Source organism: Vanellus vanellus, assembly GCF_965231255.1.
Source record: "Vanellus vanellus genome assembly, chromosome: 6".
NCBI classification, from domain to species: Eukaryota; Metazoa; Chordata; class Aves; order Charadriiformes; family Charadriidae; genus Vanellus; species Vanellus vanellus.
Genome location: NC_138911.1, coordinates 9,166,701 through 9,187,790, shown reverse-complemented (window position 1 = coordinate 9,187,790; position 21,090 = coordinate 9,166,701). Strand labels below are relative to the sequence as shown.

Genomic DNA, 21,090 nt, shown 5'->3' with positions numbered 1-21,090 from the left:
TCTTACTCAGACTCTTGTTTTCTCTAGTTGCTTAAAGCGCATTTTTCTCTTGATACTTTTCCCGTAAAAATCTACTTCCAGAAAACTCGAATCAATTCACATCAGTGCCTCTTTCACACTTTTTAAAAGGAGCATGCAAGTCTCAGTCCCACATGTGTCATAATGTTAAGTTCATAGATCACATGATCTGGATTCTGGCCTGTTCTGCTGATTTGCTGTGTCTTCCTGGGTAAGTTATTTGACCTGGTTTGCCATTATTAAAACAGATACCTACCTACCTCACAGGGTTGTTGTGAGGCTCACTTTAGTGATTAAAGTGCTTTTGGCATCTGGCTAAAAGGTGCTACAGAAATGTAAAAATAAATTCTGATGTAATACCCTATGATCCCATAGGCCCAGCTGTCTTTTACTGTTTCCTTTGTCTCTTTGACTGTTTGAACCATCTTTTAGGTACAGAAAGACTTAATGCTTTTCATGCACTTGAAAGAACTTTTACTTTATCAGTGTTGTAAATATTTCAGTAGTTCTGAAGCAAGCATTTGAAGTTATCACCTTTTTCTCTGCTAGCTTCCTTTGAGAAATCATCAGGTTGAAAATCCTCTTAAGCACATTTATTAAACTACGTCCATGTATTTGCAACATTTTTTTAAATGATCTAAAGAATTTTTAGTTCCAGTTGCTCTAAGTGAAAACTTTAATCTGTAATTGTCCTGAATGTTTCAGGCCAGTTCACACCACACCTTTTTACCTTTTTCATTGTTGAGTATATTGCATTATATCTGGTCACTTTGAACTGTTGTTAGTAGGGCATGAAAGGTTGCCATAATTAAAGATTTAAAAATCATAAGCACAAGACAGTTGTGACAACTACCCCAAGTCTAGAAATAATAAATACAAAGCTAGTAACATGCATGTAAAGTGTTTGGCTGTTAATATGTACTTTTTGTCTTGCGAATTTTGCAAGTAAGACTCTTGTGTTATTGCTTGTTCTAAAGAAATGGAACTAGATATGCTTGTTCAGATAACATCTATTTGATATGAACACTGAATTTTAGATGTCTCAGTAACAAACCAGATGCTGTATGAGGATTCAGAGGGGGGGACCAAAGCTTAGGGTTGATTGTTTTGCATTTCATCATATGCAATACATCAGTATCTTTAATTCATGTAATTCACACTGGTGTGAATACTAGTCAGAATGTATCATTTAACGTACTTGTATATGAAAAATGTAAATAAAACCATTTAGAAAAATGATTGTTTTTGTTTAAAATGTTTGTGTTTCTTCAAAGCATTTTCTTCCCCCGTTTTGCTTCAATCTGGTTCTGAGTTCAGAAAAAAATTGTTATACGTATCACCAAAATTCTGCTTGGGGAAAAATGGGAACTGACTTCTGTCAGGATGAAGTTGGAGTGATCAGAAGTCAAAGTAGTATAGACTTCTTGGCTGAGATTCTGTTTAGTGGTACTTTCAACTGAAAATATTTTATGTATCACTAGCTGATCTTTGTTAATTTCTTAATGGAAGGTGTACCTACAATAGTCCATGCCCACCCTGCTAGTCTACCACATTTTTCATAGTAAACTTCTGCTTTTGAGAAACTGCTGTACAGGTGCTCTGTACAAACATCCATATTGCACATTCTTGACTACCTCAATCTGAGATTTTTAATCTTTTTTACAACTGTATTATTTATGATCTTTTCTTACTCATGTGTGGACTTGTTCCATTCCTGTTAATAAATGTTGTTCTGTCTGTGTGATTATTGTAGACTTGCACTAGAAAGTGAATGCAACTTCTTTCCTGTCTTTTCTACTCAATATGTGAATACAGGCATGTACATCTCGCATAGTTACTGTGGTCCTGCAAGTTGTATAATATCAGAAGGTTATCCACATAATTGACGTTTGTAGTTTCAGAAGATGAACGATACAACACTAGTGGGTTTCTTTATAATTGTTTTCTGTATTTGATCATAAAAAAATATCATGGGAAAGTGTTAGGAATTTTAATTTTTGAAGCGGAAGGGAGACCTAATGAAGAGATTACTATGAACCCTCTTCTATAGTGTGTTGCTGTTTTTACATGAATAAACATGAACTACTTCCTGTTCTGTTGTATTCTTTCTACGTGGGGTGACAGAAACATCCCTATTAGTAGTTAGTTTTACGAAACTCTTTTTCACAACACTTTTGAAGTCTCACTTTCAAATGTAATGAAGACAGTGAAAACTTCTCTCATTGTGTGCTTTCTTTTGTTGAAGTCATTTGCTGATCCTTTTATTGATGTTTTGAGGGGGAAATACGTGTGTTAGGATAGGCACAAACTTGAGCTTCTTTCTCATGTCTGAACCTGAAGGAACCAGAACTAAAAATATAGAGCTTTCTTGTGTACCCTCTATTAGCTACAGATTGGTTATCTTCATCTGCATGGGTGAGGGAACTATAATTGTCATTTTTCATTCATTTCTACGTCGCTTCCAGTTGTCAGCTGGTTGATTTACCTGATGGTCTTTATTCAGATTTTGAGAAGCCCGATGGCTGAGAGAATACTTTCCGTTAAACTCTCTATTAGTGCTACTACATAGAATAATGCTTTACTTTATTTCCAGCAGAATCTCTTTGCAGATTACGAAAAGGCTTTGAGTCACTGCTGTGATGAAATACGGTGGCTTCTCTTAGCTAGAAACTCTGTGAAGGCAAGCCATTCATTCTGGCACTCCTCTGCCCTGTTTAGTACAAATGTTCTTTGTTTAAGAGTGTGTGTTGTTTTTTTCCCCTTGTTAGGGTATGCTTTTTCTCACTGATGGCTTTAATGTGACAGGTGGTCTACATCCAGTAACAATTTTGGATTTCTGCAATGAAGTGTTGTGTACCTAATACTGTAAGCTTTGACATTTTTCCTTTCTTACATAAAACAATTCAAAAGTGAGAAGAAATGATGTGCATTGGTGCATAACTGTACCATTGCACAGGCAGCGTTCACGTGTTTTGTGGCAGATTCTATACATGCAGTTAACTACACATGAGAAGATCTTCTGGTGATTTGAATCTGATCCTGATTGGGTTTAACTAGTTTGGTCGTGACAAATGTTCACAGCACAGAAGCATGGGAGTGTTTCCAGAGTTCATTGGAATTGTGGCATCAAAAATGTTTCATTTGAAGGATAGGCATTATAAGTAGAAAGGTGGTCTTTTTAAATTTAGTTTGTGTACGATTTTCAGTAATACTGCTATAGAGCAGAGTCCTATTACATTTTGAGACAAGATTTTAATAGAACTCATTTCTAACCTAAGTGTAAACACTTTGTCTGGGTCTGTTCCCTTAGAAGCAGATTGTACTAAGCTGTGTGATAGGTTGCGGGTACTAATCTTAATTTTTCAGAAGTTCCAGTGAGCCCACATTGCTGATCTCTTAGTAGATCTGTAACCAGAGGTCTCGTAGACCAACTGCTGGGCTAAAGGCTTTCAGAGCTTTAACATCTTTGACAGTCTCCAAAAGGAGAAGAGTTAGAATTGTTGGTATGCCAAGGAAGCTTGGTAATTTTACTTATAATTTCACGCTCGTTTGGTGTTTCAGCAAAACAGTTATGGAGCTTATGCATATATTTAAAATAATAGGCTTTATCATTATTAATTCAAACTGTTCCTCTGAATCAACTAATTTGAAAAGTTTAGTGGTGTGATACAGGGTCAGTTGTCTTCCCTAATTCGATTCCTGTAATATGAACATATAAAATTTAGACTTTCTAATGTCGGCAGCTTACTCTCTCCAGGTCCCCATAGTTTGCATTAGTGCATGAAATAGAAAGAAGATATAACCAGTGTGTGAAACTGGAAAGAGAAATGACTGTACACACTTTGAAGTGTTAACCCATGACCATAGCAGAACAAACTCTTACTATAAACAGTTTATGTGAGAATGAATATCAAATACATTTTAAAAAATACTTTGCAAGTCATGTGCTTGAATTAAAAAGATAACTTGCGCAATGATGCCTCGTGGTTTGATTTAGTATTTTCTATGTCCAGGCTGCAGTAAGGCCATCAGCTTCCTTCAGATATCACCCCTCCTGTAAGTATAGGCTTTCAAATACCATTTTTACTCTTTAAACAAAATAAAAAAAAAAAACTCTCTACTCAGAGATTAAAATGGAGTAGATTTACAAAAATGGGGTGGCAGGTATGTAATGTATGTGCTGTCCTGCAGATAAAACAGACATGGTGAAGTCAGCGTGTGAGCTAACTTAATTATTATGCTCAGTGGAACTACATTTATATGTGAAACTAAGTATGTTTAAAGTGTTCATAGTGTGACTAAATAGGAAAAAGGGCAACTTGGTTGCAGCTGGGTCTTTGCTTTGTTTCCTTTAGGAAAGGGGAAGATGCCTTGTCAAAGAACAAAAAGTTGCAAGGGTTTTCCCTGCTGCCCCCGCCATCTTCTGTTTATTTCTCCTGCTTGGAGAAATAAAATGTGTAATACTGTTGGGTATAGTTGGTGTCGTTTTAAAGTGTATGTATGGGGGCTGGTACAACTTCCAGTTAAGTTTTCTCTTAATTTAGGAGCTGGTTTAGCGTATTTTCAAAGTAGTTTCAAATTGGAATTTGAACTATGAAGTGACTTGTCCTATTTTAATACTGATACCATTCATCTCAAATCTGCTTTCAGGCTATATGAAGGGGAGGATATAGATGTTGTATTTGACTTCTGTCAAATTTTGCATCCCTGCAGCTTCTATTAAGGGCTTCTTCCCCAGTGTATACACACGTGTATAGATTACTTAACCAAGTGGTGGATCAGAAGTAAAAAAAAAAAAGTGTACTTAGTATTTCCAAAGTTAGAAAGGAAGGTAAACAACAATCAAATGCAACATTTAAAATTCACTGACAAAATTTTGATTATTTTAGTTTTTTATGTTTAGATGAAAACATGCTATAGGTTCCATGCCTGTGGATTCCTGAGGAATCTCTCAAAGAATCTCTCAAACTATGTATGTGTATACATATTCATTGATGTGTATATACATGTTTATGTAATAAGGTCACACAGCATAATTAATGTTCTTTTAAAATAATACTAAATACAAGTCTGAGTGTATGAGCATATCAGTGCAAATTGTCTACAGATAATTTATTTAGATTATTTAAGTTTACAGGTACTCATAATTTAAAAAAATAATTTGTGCATAATCTTGAAGTAGAATACATTTAGAATAACAATGAATGGAATTTTTTTATGTTATATACAGCTTCAGTCTGAGCACAAAAACATGACTTGATGCAGTGTTTAAGTGATGGGAAAAAATAGAGCTAGGTTTCCTCCCTTACTTTTGTTATTATGAACCCAGTATTGGCCTGCCTTTTTCTTCATTCCTCTCTATCCATCAAAAGATTATTTTTTTATGTTTTTATGGCCAGAATTAGAAGTGTATTTGCTATAAGAATTGTGGACTTTATCAGGTGTTGCTGTGGGCCATAACTTTCTATGTGCCCTTGCAATTTGTCTTTCAGATGAAAAGGAGGTCCCAGGAGTCCTATCAAGAAGCTGTCTTTGGATGGTTCAAATGTGTTCTCTGAATTTAAGAAGCATGACTCTACTTACTGTTTTTGATGGGGCAGAAAGTGTGTGGGGGAGATTCCCTAGTAATAAAATAATATTTGTAACTTTTCCACCTTTCTGTAATTTTCCTGATTTTGCTTTAAAAAAACCCAAAAAACAAACAAACCTAATCCCATGACAAACCTTTTTACATCCTAATTGTTGCAGAAGAAATCTGGTGCTCTTAACATCTCTCAGTTACACTTGTGCAACTGCATGGCTGCCGGTGATTGCATTTGTAAAGCACATAAAACATATTTAGCAGCCGATGATATGCAGTATGTTGTAAGAACAGATATGAGTTGAGTTTTATTTAAACTTTCCTTCAAATTTGGTTTAGTTAATCACTACAGTTTAGTCTGTTGTACTGTATCACAGATACTTAGAAGATAAAAATTGTAATTACATCGTATCATGCAGGAGTTTGAGGTATAAGAAGCCCTCTCATTGATGATGTTATGGTGGAGAATAGAATGGTATTAATTTACTGCATGTAGGCTTTCATCTTCTTAAAGTTGTTAAGCACTTTTACTAACATGCAATTAATAGAAGTTGCAGATAAGTGAGAATAAGTTCACAGAAAATTCCTTTTTGCTGGTGGAAGTTTATCTTGCAGCTTCCTGTCCCTCGGCTATGTCAATTGACCCCTCTCCCCAGATTTTCCATAGGGGGTGCAGTAATTAATAGTTTCGGTACAAGCAGTATACTTTGAAAGTCTACCTGTGTAACCTGATAGTGCTAACAAGTTCATACATGAAGAAGCATTTCCTTCTTCCTAAATTAGAATCGCAAGCCTTACACCAAGTGCCTTAGTCTAGCGGTTTTAATTTCACTAGGGGAATTACCTCATTCTGGAACTGACTGACTGTGCTTTTGGGAATTGTAAATTCTGTCTAATTGTAAAATCGCTCTAGAAATTCTTACTCCATGGTGATGATGACTGATCATTATATAAAAAGTAACTGAAAGAAAGTACAGTTCATTTATAATGAAGAATGTAAAGTTCCAAGTGTACTGGTCTTAGACTGGGATAAATGTTTAAAAGTACAAATAGGTGCCCCTGACAACCCTACTAGCTACGTAAGGTTTTCTTTGTAAAAATGCAGTCTAAAATAGCCCCAATGCATAACTTTTTGGTTCCAAGTTACCTGAAAAAATCCTGTGGTTGGACGCCAAAACGTTTAATATAGAGCAGTGTCCCCATACCTACTCCACCCCCTAAAAAAAGGAATTGCTGCCCTGGTAAGTATATGTTACTTGCCCATTATTGTTGCCCACTAGCTGGCGTTCCTCAGGGAAATATTATCAATATATTTACATCAACAAATTCTGCACAGGACTACTGGAGCAGGATGGGCAGTATAAGTAGTTGTTTAAAACCTTGGAATATTCCACGGTATTTGCCTTTCATAAAATCTCTGTGCTGGTAAGCCTGAGTAGAAAACTGACTGTACAATTTCTTGTTAAATAATAAAACTTTAATTTCTCCAACATAAGATGTGACTAAACATAATTCAGACTTTGCTTTTTTTTTTGTAAATTCAATTTAAGATTGATATTTGAAAATTACATACCACATGCTTTTTTGTGTGTGTTAAATATCAGTATTCAAAGGGAAATACTATGGAACTTTAAAATTAGCTGACAGACTTTAATTCAGCAGAAATGTTTGTCTGGCACTAAACAGATGGAGGTAAGTTTCTCTTTTCATAATGCCACAAAGTTTCTGCTGTTCTTGCTACTAGTCCTAGCTGTTAAAAAAAATTACTGTTGCATAAGAAATCTCACCTATTTACAAAAGGCACAAAGTTACATATTACATGTTTATTTGTCATTTTACTCATGTTCCTAAAATTCAGTTTTACCACCAGAAAAGTTTTGTGATTTTTTTTTTCCCAATTTGCATAAATTCTAAAACTAAGGTCAATCTTTTTTTTTTTAATTTACTAATGAGAAAAATGTAGGAGTTTCTAAATAATTAATTTTGATAATTCTTGTTGATCTTTGGTCTGAGTGCAATGAAGACACTGCACTGATGAGGTGTAATCGTTAGCCTGCATGACAGACGTGCAGTGGTATGTCAGTTCTGCAGAAGCTTCCTAGTCAAACATTTTTCATTGTACTTCTGTGCCTCTGACACATAGAAATCGTGACCAGCTGTGATGTTGCACTACTTATGTGAACTCAGTAGCATTGTCTGTGTTTTGCATTTTCCAAGGTTGCTAAAAACTGTGTAGACTACAATGTTTTTCATCTGTGTGAGCAGTTTTCTGCTACAGTCTATATTCAAGGTCAGTTCTCTGCTTGAGCACTGGCTGATTCAGTGAATGACAGAGGTTTTGTAGTGATGCTTCACCATGTTGCTAAGTCTTTGGGATGGATTTTTTAAGCATGCTGCATCACCTTGATGACGTACACCAACAACAAGTTGAGCACCGTTGTCTTCCAACACTAGGTTAAAGTTTGAACGTGGGGAAATTCACACTTTCTTGAGAACCTTGCCTACCTTGCTGTGAGCTGCATCTTCTCAATTTAGGTAGTTTACATTATGTTTTAGTAGCAGTTCTCTGTTTCATACTTAACCAAATATTTTCTGCCAGTGGCAGAGTTTATCAATTAAGCTACTGTGTTAGTTACATGCTGCTTTTACAGATGATGGTGGTTTGGTATTGTGTTGCATGGTGTCTTTACATCAAGTGCTGCTCTTGACATCCTACCTTGAAGCAGCCAAATATAACAAAAGAGAACTATCTCGGTATTTCTGAGATCCCTCATGTGCTTCTGTGGAAATTAGATGCAAGCTGAGAGCCTACATACTATTTTTTAATGCAATGCTTGACACTAGCAGGCATTTTGCAACCTTCTTTAATGCAAATGCTATCTGAAAGTATTGCGTATTTTTCTGTCCAGTCTTTGGCTACATAACACATCTATCCTAGCAGATGAAGTAAAGCCCTAACAGTCCGAATCAAATAATGACTTGCTGTTCATCTACTGAAGAGGCTCTTTTTTGCAGAAAGTTCTAGAACGCTTTACTTGAGGTTTCTGAATCATCAGAGCAGAAAAGCTGCAGAATGCTTAGGTTGAAGGGTAGGGGGAAGAAGTATCAAACTGACTGAAACTCTGCTGTCTCAAAACAGCAGTTTCCTAGAATATATGTCTAATCCTACATGGACACCACTTTTTGGTGTCAGGGTATAGAAGCAAACACATTTTTCACTAAAGCAACAGAGAAATGAGATTATTAGTATCAAACAGGGTTTAACTGAAAAGAAACTAATTATTCAGCGTGCTCTCTAGCAAGGGGGGCAGAACCAGCAGCTGTATTTATTTTGTTCTGTTCAGGGGTACATAAAAGTAGCACTTCGTTTCTGGGCAGTAAGCAGAGTTTTCTTTCTAGCTTATGGGTCAAGGCAAACCTTTCTTTAGCAAGTCTGGGGTTTACCTGTGCCAGTGTCCTTTCATTACTCCAAAATGATATATACTTGACCCTGACTTCTGATGTTTCTTCTCTGTATACCAAGATGGGAAGAGGTGGGAGGAAACTGGGATGTCAGTGGTATTCCATCTCTCTCTTTTGCTAGGCTACAGGGGCTGTGAGTTTCTGGACTGCTTTTGACAGGCTTTCGCATTTCATCTTTGTCATAAGACATGAAATAAACTAAATGCACCTACCTAGCTGCATGTGAAATGAATGTTAGCGCGTGACACTTTTGTTATATTGAAAGCTGAAGTCAGAGCAGCTCTTGTCTCTGCTGATCCGACACTGATGAATTTCAAATAGGAACATTGTAATGAATTGTCTTTACAAGTCTTCTCTCTTACAAAAAGTACAGCCGACTTAAACGAGTTTTAATTTTATAATTCTAATCACATGGAGTGTATAAAAGCAAAACAAGCTACAAACCAACCTCACGTGAAGTGTAAGTTATTTTGAGTTGACCTGTAAAATTAGACTTCAGTGTAGAGCTAATTCCTCTCCCTTTTCAGTAGAAATGTCACCTACATAGCTTTCATTTCTAAAGCATGGTAATGTGTAATCTGTATTTTTATTTTCCAACTTCAGTGCATCTCTACATAGCCAATTACTCAAGTGTAAGATAGCGTAATAAGTTATCTAAGCACTAATATCGACTCAGAGATGTAAAAGTAGCTGTATGTGTATTTTTGTCTTTATCCTATTTTATGAATAGTGGGACTATTGCCGTAGCTGGAAGCCCAGCAGGCTTAGCTTTAACCTTTGAAGGCATCAAGCTGAAGTTTGAAAGGGAAGGAGGAGGGGAAGCCACTGTAAAAACTGCACTTGTACAGTGTTTAAGTGGGGAAAGCAGTAGAGCATTTATTGGTTCTGGAAGCCTCCTTTTTAATGTACTAAGCAGTCTGATTGGCCAGGATAGTAATTACACTCAAATTCAAAGTAGTCTGGAAACAGAGGTCCCAGAATAGTTGTGCAGAGTCTCTCCACTTAAATGTTTTTGGATCAAGTCTTTAACCAGAAAGATTTGCATTATTCATGTGGTTTGGGATTAGGCTGGGATCAGTCCAGACTTGGTAACTAGATATTGAGAAGACCCTGCAGTAAACTCATATGTTGAAGGGATCTATTAATTCTTACCACTGAATGCTACTTTTATAGTGAATTTTGTTTCCTCTTCATTGCCAAAAGACAGAAATCTGGAAGTTTAATTCTAATTGAATTTAAAAATACATTCTTTCCTTTGTTAACATTGTAGATGAGGCTTTTCAGTAACTATGATTAATATGTGTTCTCAGAAAGGAAACAGTAGAGAAATTTCCCTGATTTCTGACAGACATACGAAGGATTTTTAATCAGGGCAGCTGCTTGTATTAGAAAAATAAGATAATTCCCTGAACTTCAACTGGAATATCTCATTGCTGTAGAATAAAAACAGCTCAGCCATTAAGTTAATCTTACATTTCTGAGGCAGATTACTTTCCCAGTTTAATAAATGACTGACATAATAGATGTTTCTTCATGATTTTGTAGGAAATCCATGGGAGAGCCAGGACCCACATCCCTTCCTTACAAGATTATTTTTGTAGCACTGCAGTTCAAGTGCACTTGGTTTGGGTTAAGTAAGGTTTGTTTTGTTTTGTCAACTGCAAATTGGTGGTCCAGCGCAGTTGTAGAGAATTCCTTGTGCCTGAGCATTATTCTCCACTGTTAACTTTGAGATTTCTGATTCGCGTTTTCCTGTGATGAGACAACTGTCTAATGTGGTCAAACATTAGAGCCCCTAGGCACCTTTGGAGACTTAGGTCCAGTCTAGCGGTTTTGAGAACCATTCTTTGGGCCATTTTTGCAACAAATTATTGGAAAATTGCTTTTTACATTCCAGCTGTGGAGACGAAACATGAAGAACAATTTGTCCTGTGCTGACAGGCCAAGCTAGTGTTGTGCTAATATTTTAACAGTAGGAAGATTATGCTGTGTGATACAATTACATCTTCTAGTACCATTTTTCACTCTTTGAGAAACTTGTGTTCCTTGTCCTTAGGAGAATTGCTTGTTTGGCTGTCTCTTTTGGGGGGAGAACCTTTTATTAGACCAGTTCCACGCTAGAAAGTGGTCTCTGAATTTGACCGCTCAAAAGGGCAGCGGTTCTTTCTGGTACTAAGATGTCTTCATTTGGACTATTAGCCCTTTTTGCTAAGGCAGCGTGGAGGCTGTTGACTAGACCTTTGCTGCCTTCTAGATGTATTGCTGCGCTTTTTTTTTTTTTTTTTTTTTTTTTTTTCCAAATAGACACTCAAGGATCCCTTTAAAAAGTAAGATCTCTGTGAAATGCTAGCTTGTTCAGGTGTACTATTAACGTGTACTCCTGGTGAATGAATGGAAAAGTCTTAAAACCTTCCATACAAGAATTATTATTGATATATTTATTCTATAGAAATAAATTGTCTAAAATACTGTAATTCACAGTGTGAAACAATTATTGTTATAAAATTTTCTGCATTTTTACACAAGCATATTTGAAAAGATTATAACAGAACTGTAGGCATGTGATGAGCATAGTGAGAAATCATCAAACTGTAAACCTAATGGGGCAACTTAATGCCCCCTAAAATGTCCCATTTCCCCCAGCTATATCATCAAATGACATAGTAAATCACCACTTTCTTACAAATCTTGCATCCTTACTTCCTCTGAGATATTCTGAGGATATCAAAATCAGAGGAATGATTCTTTTAAGGAGCTGTGTGCTACTGTAATGAACACTGATTTCTGATAGAAGTGAAAAGCAACTAGACGACTTTAAATTAAGGGTTCTTAAGTTAGATCTTAAGTTAGAGCATTGTAAGGTGCATGATCTGTGTAATGAAACACTCAGCTTTTATTTTTTCTAGGTAGTGATGCCTGACACACCCCTTAGGATTTTAGTCTGTTGCAGCTGTCTGATCCCTGCCTTGGTTTAACGTCTTAGTATTGCAGGGAGTTTTATGAGGTTAGTGCCTTGCTAGTGGTGATGGCAGACTGCAATTATTTATGCTTCTCAGTCTGGCAACCTTGTGTAAGATACTGGCGCCTATTACCTTACTAAATTAGCTGAAAAAAGCATTAGAGGAGTGCATATGTCCAATTGCATTGCCCCTGCTGAGGGACTGCTTGCTTATAATATGCGGTTGAGGTAGGCAACTGGTGTAATTTATCTGAGTTTACAAAGTAGGGATCTCTAGCCCAATGAAATGGGCCAAATACCTTGCTTTTAGCCTTCCCTCTTAATTTAACTTTTTAACTTTAATGATCGGGCCAATAGATAAGACTGCAAGTCTTTAATTTATGTCATTGCATTTTGTCATGTTAATAGATTATCTTGCAATCTGTGGGTGCTATATGTGCTTTTGAGTCCTATAAATTTGTTCCTCTGAGAGTTAAACCAATATAAAATTAATTCTAGGCAAAAAAAAGCACTGCTGCTTTGTGAAATACTACCTAATAACCGTAAAGGATACCAGTATGTCTGTTAATGCTAGCCATCTGAAAACGCATTTTAAAACTTCCCACTGCTTCTATAAAATACAAAAGACATTGAGAAACGAATGAGAAGTAGAAGTGAACTAAAGGATGTAGGGAGAACCAAAATTCATAAGTTGTGAAGGAAGCAAGGTAGTTTGCAGGAGCGTGAACGTGGGCTGATGTTTTCTGCAGTGGCTTAAAGTGAGTGTGAAATTGAAGAGGAAATTACAAGCCACGGGGCATGTTGAAAATGGACTTTTTATTAAAATGACATTTGCAGACAAATTGAGAATCTAGGCATGAAGTTGAATCTGGCTAGAAAGGAGCGGAAAACAGAAGGATGCTTAGAATTTGTAAAGTACTGTGTACAGTTAATATTACGTTAAATTTGATGGTGGGCAAATTGCCTAATTAAAAAAAAGTAATAATTTTCCTGATTTGGGGAAGATACTAAAGAATGGGTAGCACAGATAAAGATGTGTCATACAGTAAAACACAGTAAATAGTGAAGGAGTAAAGAACACTGGATTGTCTCCCGTTATTTGGAAAAATTATTGGAGTAGGTAGCTCATACTTCCCAATTGGAAGTGTAAAGCGAGGCGCTGTTACAGAAAATACGCTTGTATGTGGCAAGACCTAAACACCTAAGACAAGTTCTTGTTTTCTTCAGTAGTGCCGAGCAAGGAGTATGAAAGGCATTTTCCTGATGTTAGGTAGGAGAAGATCTTGGTGCCTGTAGTCATAGGGCTTTCTTGGTAGGCTGCTGGAGTCTTAAAGGCACATTTTAGAGCATGGGGAGTGAAGTGGATAGTGCAATTCAGTCAGGTGGGTAAGCAACGGTATCTCGGAATGACAGTGTCAAGCTGGTAGATGCAAAAAGTGAGCAAAAGGTAGTATGGGGGGCAAAATTGACTCAACAGGAAGAATGGATCAAATTTCCTATTAAAAAATATTTAAGAAAAGTAATTGTAGTGATAACGTAGTCCCGTCTCTCTCTAACCAGGAGATACTTCTTTCCATCTACTAAATATGGTATGGCTACAAACAGAAGGTGCTTACTAAAGAGGTCTTAAGGTCTATTGATTTTGAAATTGGAGGATAAGAACTGCTTATGCTAAGAGCGGATATGTGAAAAGTGATTTGTGGGGGAAAATGTAACTATTGATTATATACCTAATACCAAATTTTGTTGGGGACAGTTGTCTCAAAATATTATTAGAGGAAACTTCTTGATTTTGCATGGAAGAGCTTGAGGAGATAGAATCGGGAAGAAAAGCTGTCAGTGCTGCTGCTTTACATGAGCTGTATGTACGTGAGCTTTACCCATACAGCAAAGTCAGTTCAGTAGATTGAGGCAGTACTCACAGGTAAAAGAAACTTAGAGATGCAGCAGCTCTCTACTTCACCCCCAATCTCTGGGCAGTTTTTAAATGTCAGATCTGTAGTGCAGTGAAGTAACATAATTGACGTCTTTTTTTTTTTTTTTTTTCTTTGAAGACTAGCATGGAATGTAGTGTGCTTTTCATCATGACTTGGAAAGGGCTGTTTCTGCAGCTTTGCTTGGATTATACTAGTCCACAAAAAATATTTGATACAATGAGGCTCCGTTTGTCAGGAAGGAAAATAGCAGTGCAAAGATTAACACGAGGTGGGTTTGGTATTTCAATATAACCGCAAATCTGAAATGTTTTTTTCTGAAAGTGTGTTCTGGTCTGGAAGAAGGAATGGGAAATGTTCTGGAAAGGAAGTAAAACGCAGACAAGCCAAATGAGAAGAGATAGCAGCAGAATGAAATAGATGGGAAGAAAGGGAAAATAAGCTTGAGAAATCGCTGCTTCATTTTTTTAATCCACATTGGGAAAAAAAAGGGGAGGGGAAGAAATAATAGAAGTATATGTGACATCAGAAATAAATGAGGTAGTGAATCAGTGATTACAATTCAGTACCATTCTCCAACTAGAAAAATAACTTTAAGGCTGCCTATAAAGAAATATTTCTCCGTACAGTCTCTGGCTAGTCTCTTGAATGTGGTGGCTGAAACTTATGCTTGCTTTTCAAAGTGTTAACATGAATAAAGTGCCTCACTGTAGGACCAAGAGGCCAACGTTTTCTGTAAGGGAGTAGAGGCAGATGCTACGCCTAAAGATTTGTCTGTTTGTGGAAATTAATTTAAATTGCACTAAGGTGTAAATTAAAGCGCAGTAACTTTTTTAGTAACTCTCATTCTGATACCTCTTATTTATATAAGTCCTTGTTCTTCTTTACACTGGGGTAGATATTTAGGAATTAAGTGGGGGAGGTAGTTCTTTAATATTCCAAACTGTATTAGTAACAAAGTTAAGTTTATTTACCGCGGTGCGTTAATCCTTATTCACTTCCAGATGAGTCCATTTACTGTAAGTTTGCTCAGCACGGCTGTCCAGATTCTCAGTCCTTTTATTATTGCACTTGCAGAATGCAGACAGTTTACCGATACCTAAGGATATTGTATTCGTGTATTCTTCTGGATTAATTTATTTCCTAATGCATCTGAAAATTACAGATATTGGGATTTTTAGTCTAATAGATTAAGCAAAAAGACATCTTCCACTTGCAGGTAACTTTTATTGGTAATTACTTGTTTACATAGGTATTTTTAATTAAAAATTATTTAACTTTGTTTCAACTGGGGCGTATGTTACTCTGTCTTCAGAGTAGCATTTTCACAATTTCTTTGCACTCATTTCTGAAAAGACTTCTGCTCTGAAGCTGGTCCCTCGCTGCCCCTCAGCAGACACAGCCGGGTTCCTCCCTTTCCTGAGCTTCCAGATAAATCTAGTTTTATGCTCACAGGTTTGGAAATAGTCTTTTCAAGTCTTCAGCCATGCCAACGTTTTTTTGTTTGTTTTTTTTTTTTTACTATTAGTCAGATGGTGGACGTGTTTATGTAGAGATCTCTCTAGGCCGCTGCCTCCAAGAGGAGAAATGTTGGTAGAGTGCGTTAACCTAATGTGGTTAATTGTTCCTGAAGGCTATTAAAGGCTTGGGGCTGTAATGTCAATTTTCAAGAAGTTAAGAGTGAGGAGCAACCTTGCATATGGGTTATTCACGCAGCAGCACTCTAGCTCTGCCACTGTCCTGTCCTGTCCCAATCTCCCACTGCAACGTACCTCTTTATGAAAAAATGCTTCCTTTCATTTGCTAATGATCACTTTTCCTGTGGGCAGGGTCACCTGTTTGTTTTTAACAGAAAATGGTGATGTGGCCCAGAATATTTTATATAGAAAGTTAACATTTTCACTAGCTGCCCGTTAAGTGCCTGTTGTCATTTATATATGTAGGCTATTCACTGGTAATTGGGTTTGCAGAGTTACAGGTCCTGTTCATTAGCTTAAACAGTAGTCTTAGTTACTGAAAAGTTGATTTATTCTTAAATACCGTGAGCAAATTCAAAGTATGTCTAAATATAAATAAAAATACATGATAGTGTACATTATAGACCGCTGTTTTGTTAATCGGGAAACAACCATGAAACCTAAAGAACGGTTGTGATTAGGAAGCTGAATGCAAAATGGTGCTTTTTTGGGGCTCTGTATTGTAGCCATCTATATGGCAGCTGTGACTGCATCCTGTAAGGAGACTGTTTTTAAAGTGATATCTCTTGTGGAAAAACCATGTTTTTTAAATTTTGAGGTAATGCCATGGTTGTGGAAGCTCTAGAAATAATACGTGTAATAGTAGTTGGAGGCATTTAATTTAGAATAATTTTAAGGAACTTTTCAAATCCCATTTTGTGGCAGACGTTGAAATTGAGACACGACCATGTGAAAAATTACACCATACTGAATGAAAATACTTAGAATGTCATCTTATTACATTTTGGGAAAATGAGTTTTCCCATACTCAGTGTGCTATAGCTCTTCCTTTCAGTCTTTTCTAATAGCAAGATAAAGGCTATATTTTTCACAAGGCATATTAAAACTCCCGATGAAGATTGCAGAAATACTGAATCATTCAATCTTTATCCGGTACAAATTGCAGTAAAATTCTATATTACAGAAATTACATCTGCAATTATATGCTAATGTTTTTAAATAAGGGATTTCATTGGTTTAGCCTTAGAATATCTTGCACAAACGAAATACGTGCTGTGTTCAACATACATAAGATAAGTTTTACACCAAGCTATCTAGGCAGTTATAATCCAGCCTCCTTGAGTAAATGACCACGTGCGAGTGTGGTGGTAGCCCTGCGTTTCATGTACTTGAACAGAGCTTGGTTTGCTATTTGCGAAGGTAATTGCTGTTATTTGACCTGTAGGAAAACGAATTTGTCATGTTAAGCGCTCACGCAATTAGTCAGTGACTGGAAACCTCAGCAAATAGCAAAAGGCTGAATGTGCTAAAGATAAAAGAATGAATTAGCATGTTGCACTCTCTTCATCCTTTCAAAGATTACATTTCTTTGAGGCAATCTGAGAAGTTTGAACTGCTATGGTCCAAGCAGTATTTATTCTGCAAATAAAGCGCAAACATCCCTCCAGCCAGCCCTAGCCTATATTTTGGAAATGAGTAGAAAAACGTGAATGTTTTTTTATTACACCTACACTTCTATAGTAGTAGAGACCCAAATTACATCTCACTGGGTTTGGCGGTGGGTAGTTGGCTATTTACCTTAAAAATCGAGATACAAAAAAAAAAAACCCAACCAAACACCCACCCACAAAGGGCAAATGGTCAGCACAAATGGAGTCAGTGATAATAAATTTTATGTAGGCTGATTTTATTTTTAAAATGTTAACTTTTTAATTATCTAATACCTAGTCATCTAATTGTGTGAATGAACGTCTTTAACAGTGAGCTCCCTTCAGTCAATAAACAAAAGCAATACTTCCAAATGCATACATGTATGCTCTGGTTGTAATTTCGTATTCTGAAATGTATGTTGTGTATGTGTTTTTAAAAAAAAAAATTAAAGACGTTGCATACATGGTAGTATTTATGATGAAACCAGATTTTAGGAAATAGTAGTTCTAAAAATACCAGCCACTATGAACTAAATCCTCAGAAGGTTAATGCTGCTGTGGTGTTTTCTCCTCTCCCAACCAGTCCCTCGTCAGCCGGTGCAGTCTGCCAATGGCGCATGGCATTTCTCTTCAGGTTCCTCTTCCAAAAAAAAGTTCCAAAAAATGTTGAAAAGCAGTGTAGGGGCAGTAGGTAGAGGAGAGGGCAAGACTATCTGCCTCACCACGGGGTCAGCTGGAGGCAGTGGATAAAGGAACATTAGATTTTATGCCTGAGAAAATAACTTTTTTTCTTGGAAAATAACCATTGCAAAAGAAGATGGAGTTGGAATATAGAATGAGATGGCAGAAAAAGCCGTGCTGATCCTTAAGTACCACATAGTAACCTTGCTTTCTTAGGAGCTTGACCGGAACCAGGAAACACTGAAAAGGTTAAAACAAAACTAGGACACTTCTTAGGCTTGTGTTGTGTGTTGCCCAACAACTACAAGTAGTCTTAAGTCTCTAGATAAATAAAATCACTTGCTTTGCATAATCATAAATGACACAAGTCTTTTAATAAGTCTATTAAAAAGGGTGAAGTGCAATGTAATTTATGGATTAAATAGTGCCCTTGAATGTTTGTGAAGCTCATTATTGGGAAGCACATTGTGTATTCTGGGAAGAAATTTGACCCTGTTGTTATGAATTTGTCTTGTACAAAGCCGATACAGTAATGACTTAAATTTCCTATTGGAGCATCAAACTTAAAGTTACTCTTTCAGCAAAACAGGTGGAATTTGTCATTGTGGTAGGCAGAGGAAGGCAAGGTCAGATGTGTTTTACTACAGGAGTGTTTTAAGTATAGCTGGTCAGACTAGGTGGCCTTTGCATAGTCTTCAAGGGCGGAGGGAAGACATCCACGTATACTAATTTTACCTTAGGGATAACAATATGCCAAAGCTCAACCTGTAGGTGGTGGATTCATGGTGGAGACAGTCCTGTACGTTAGCCTCCATGAGGATAACACCTGCCTCTTGAATTAAAGCCATCCGAATAGGAATACAGGCAGTGTTAGGAATTGAAGGATGATCTGCTGTAGAGATCTACAGTTCGCTTTGTTTGTCTTTAAGGAGAAAAAATACAGTGTTAATGTTAATCCTTTAAGGCTTGTCCGCGTCTAATCACTGCCTGTTCCTGTGTCTGTAATAGGAAAAACAAGAAGTGCAACAGAAATGTGTGATGGTGGGCCCTGGAGGCAGCGTGTCCCCTTGTCCTTCCCCAGAGCCAGGGCTGCCAAGATGTTTGCTCGGGAGCCGTAAGCCAAGAAATGCAAACAAACTCCTGCAAGAGAAACGGCTGCTTTTCCCTCTGGCTCTGGGGGCGTGGGAAAAACTCTCCAGTGAGAGAGACACCCAGTAAGCATTAGCCAATATTGCTTTTTCTTTTCCTTTATTTTTAACAAATCCTGCCCATCCCCAACTTCCTAACTTCATCAGTACCAAGATTTCTGAATTTCCAGGTATCAATATCAAGCCACTTGTGTGGATTTAACAAATATATAACACTGACTGCAAGACCAGATGTGGTCAGCAGCATATATCTGATAATTCATGCAGAAAATACTCGGTTCTTTGAATCGTAACACACGCAAATAAAGAATAGAGCTTTTTTTCTTAGCGAAATACTTTACTTCTCAAGGTGTTTGGTTATTGGAAGTGCATGTCGTCTAATTGATAAGTACTCCTTGTGCTCCGTCTTTTGATGTTGCTTGGTGACAGTGCTGCTAGGTGCTAATAAAGTTGCTCTAGTAGACAATTAAGTGGGGTTACTGCGCGCTTACCTGATGCTGTATACAATTACTGAGGTCAGTCTGGGTCTCGTATGCTGAGTAATGGTAGTCATTGGGATTTTGGGTGACAAGGGGCAGGGAGACGTGCTAAGCAGGCAGAGACCATTTGCAGCCCTACCAGCTATGTCTAGGAATTATCTTTGGCGTAGTAACTCAAGGCAGACATGCAAAACACTTTTCACGTGGCTAAACCTGGAAGGCACGCTGATTTTTGCCCTGCCTGCTTACAGCTTTTCATTCTGAGCCTGAAAAGATTATTTTTGGTCTTGTTCCTAAAGAACTACGAGGTGGTGCCTTTTGTCAGTAGCAAAGCCATGGATTAATTTTATTTAATGTTCACAAAAAAAGGATTTATACTATGTCCTGGGGATTCACTCTTTTTTTTTTTTTTTTTTTTTCCAAAAAGCTTCTGCTCATCTTATTGAAAATGTTACTTGAGTAAGTACAAGGGGAAAAAAGTGCAGGCAGCTGTGCTCTGTGTCAGACATACAAACCAAGATTCTTTTGTTCTTCTCAGTGAAGAAGGATAAAAGGAGTTTGCAGGGAGCGGGAGGCGTAGACTGCGAGCTCTTGCTCTTTAGTGAGAGTTGTGTCCTTTTTGAGCACCTTCTGAGAGGTGCTGATGAACCTGAAAAGTTACTATCAAAAAAGGATGAAGTAAAAGTGGGAGATAGCTTTTTTGGACTGTACAATGGAGGAGAAATGTAAAATATAAGAAGTTGCTTTCCATCAACTGGAAGTGGATCAGACTCCTTAATTTGTGTCCGCAAAAGACTTCTGTCTAAACATCCCTACAACTATTAGAAGTGCTTTTTAAAGGTTGAAAGATTGCTTTACTCACAAAAAGCTGTGAGGAAGTATCAGTGGGATACATACCCGTACCTGAGGGTGCGCTGGGTCAGCGTGTCTCTCTCTCCGTAGGGGTTGGAGGTGTTCCCCCGAGCACAGACATGCTGCCTCCTGGTTTTAGTTAAGTGTTATTTCAGAGCATTGTTATTCCTGTAATCAGTCATTTCTCTGGTCAGCTATCTTTTAACTGAATAGTTAGCAGAAAGACTGTGTGAAAATCGTGCGTTAGGCTTATCTTTCTGCAAACTGGGATTCTGTGAAATCCTTTCAACCTGGGCAGGGTACTGCTCCAGTATGAAAGCAATACGGACACAAGGGTCCGGTCTGCCACGCGTGCCATTAAAGTTATTCTGCAAAACTTGTTTGAATTCTGTCATTTTTACTTGATCTTGTTCAGGGCTGAGAGAAACGGGGATGCTCTATTGGGGCTCTCGGGGCCAGGTTGTTGCAGGAGTATAAAGACTCAGGAAGCAGCAGACAAGAAAGGCAGTGGGCGGTGCAGTACAGGACATATTTATTTTAGGCCTCCTGCAGATGAGCTGGTGTTTCCAAATGCTTCCATTAAAAATTATCTTGTGCTTTAGAGTGGGAACAGTATAAAATGATATAATTAATACCTGGTGCAAAGGGTGCTGTTTGCTGCCTGCCGCCGTGCTCCTTGGGGAAAGGGAAAGGCTTTCGGAGCTGCTCCTGTGGCTCTCCTGTTTAGCATGAAAATAAAAGCTGTGAGTCCCCAAAGTTAACAAAAAGCAATCAAATTTAAAAGGGAGTTTTGGTGCTTTTAAAAAAATGCAATGCAGCGTAACAGATCCTTATTTTGTTAAAGGCTCT

The 21,090-nt window shown here is 37.4% G+C and overlaps 1 protein-coding gene across 1 annotated transcript in view; it reads left to right on the top strand.

The window, feature by feature from the left end:
• CSTF3 (cleavage stimulation factor subunit 3) overlaps positions 1-21,090 on the top strand; it is a 52,916-nt gene that overhangs the window by 12,927 nt on the left and 18,899 nt on the right. The window lies entirely within an intron of this gene.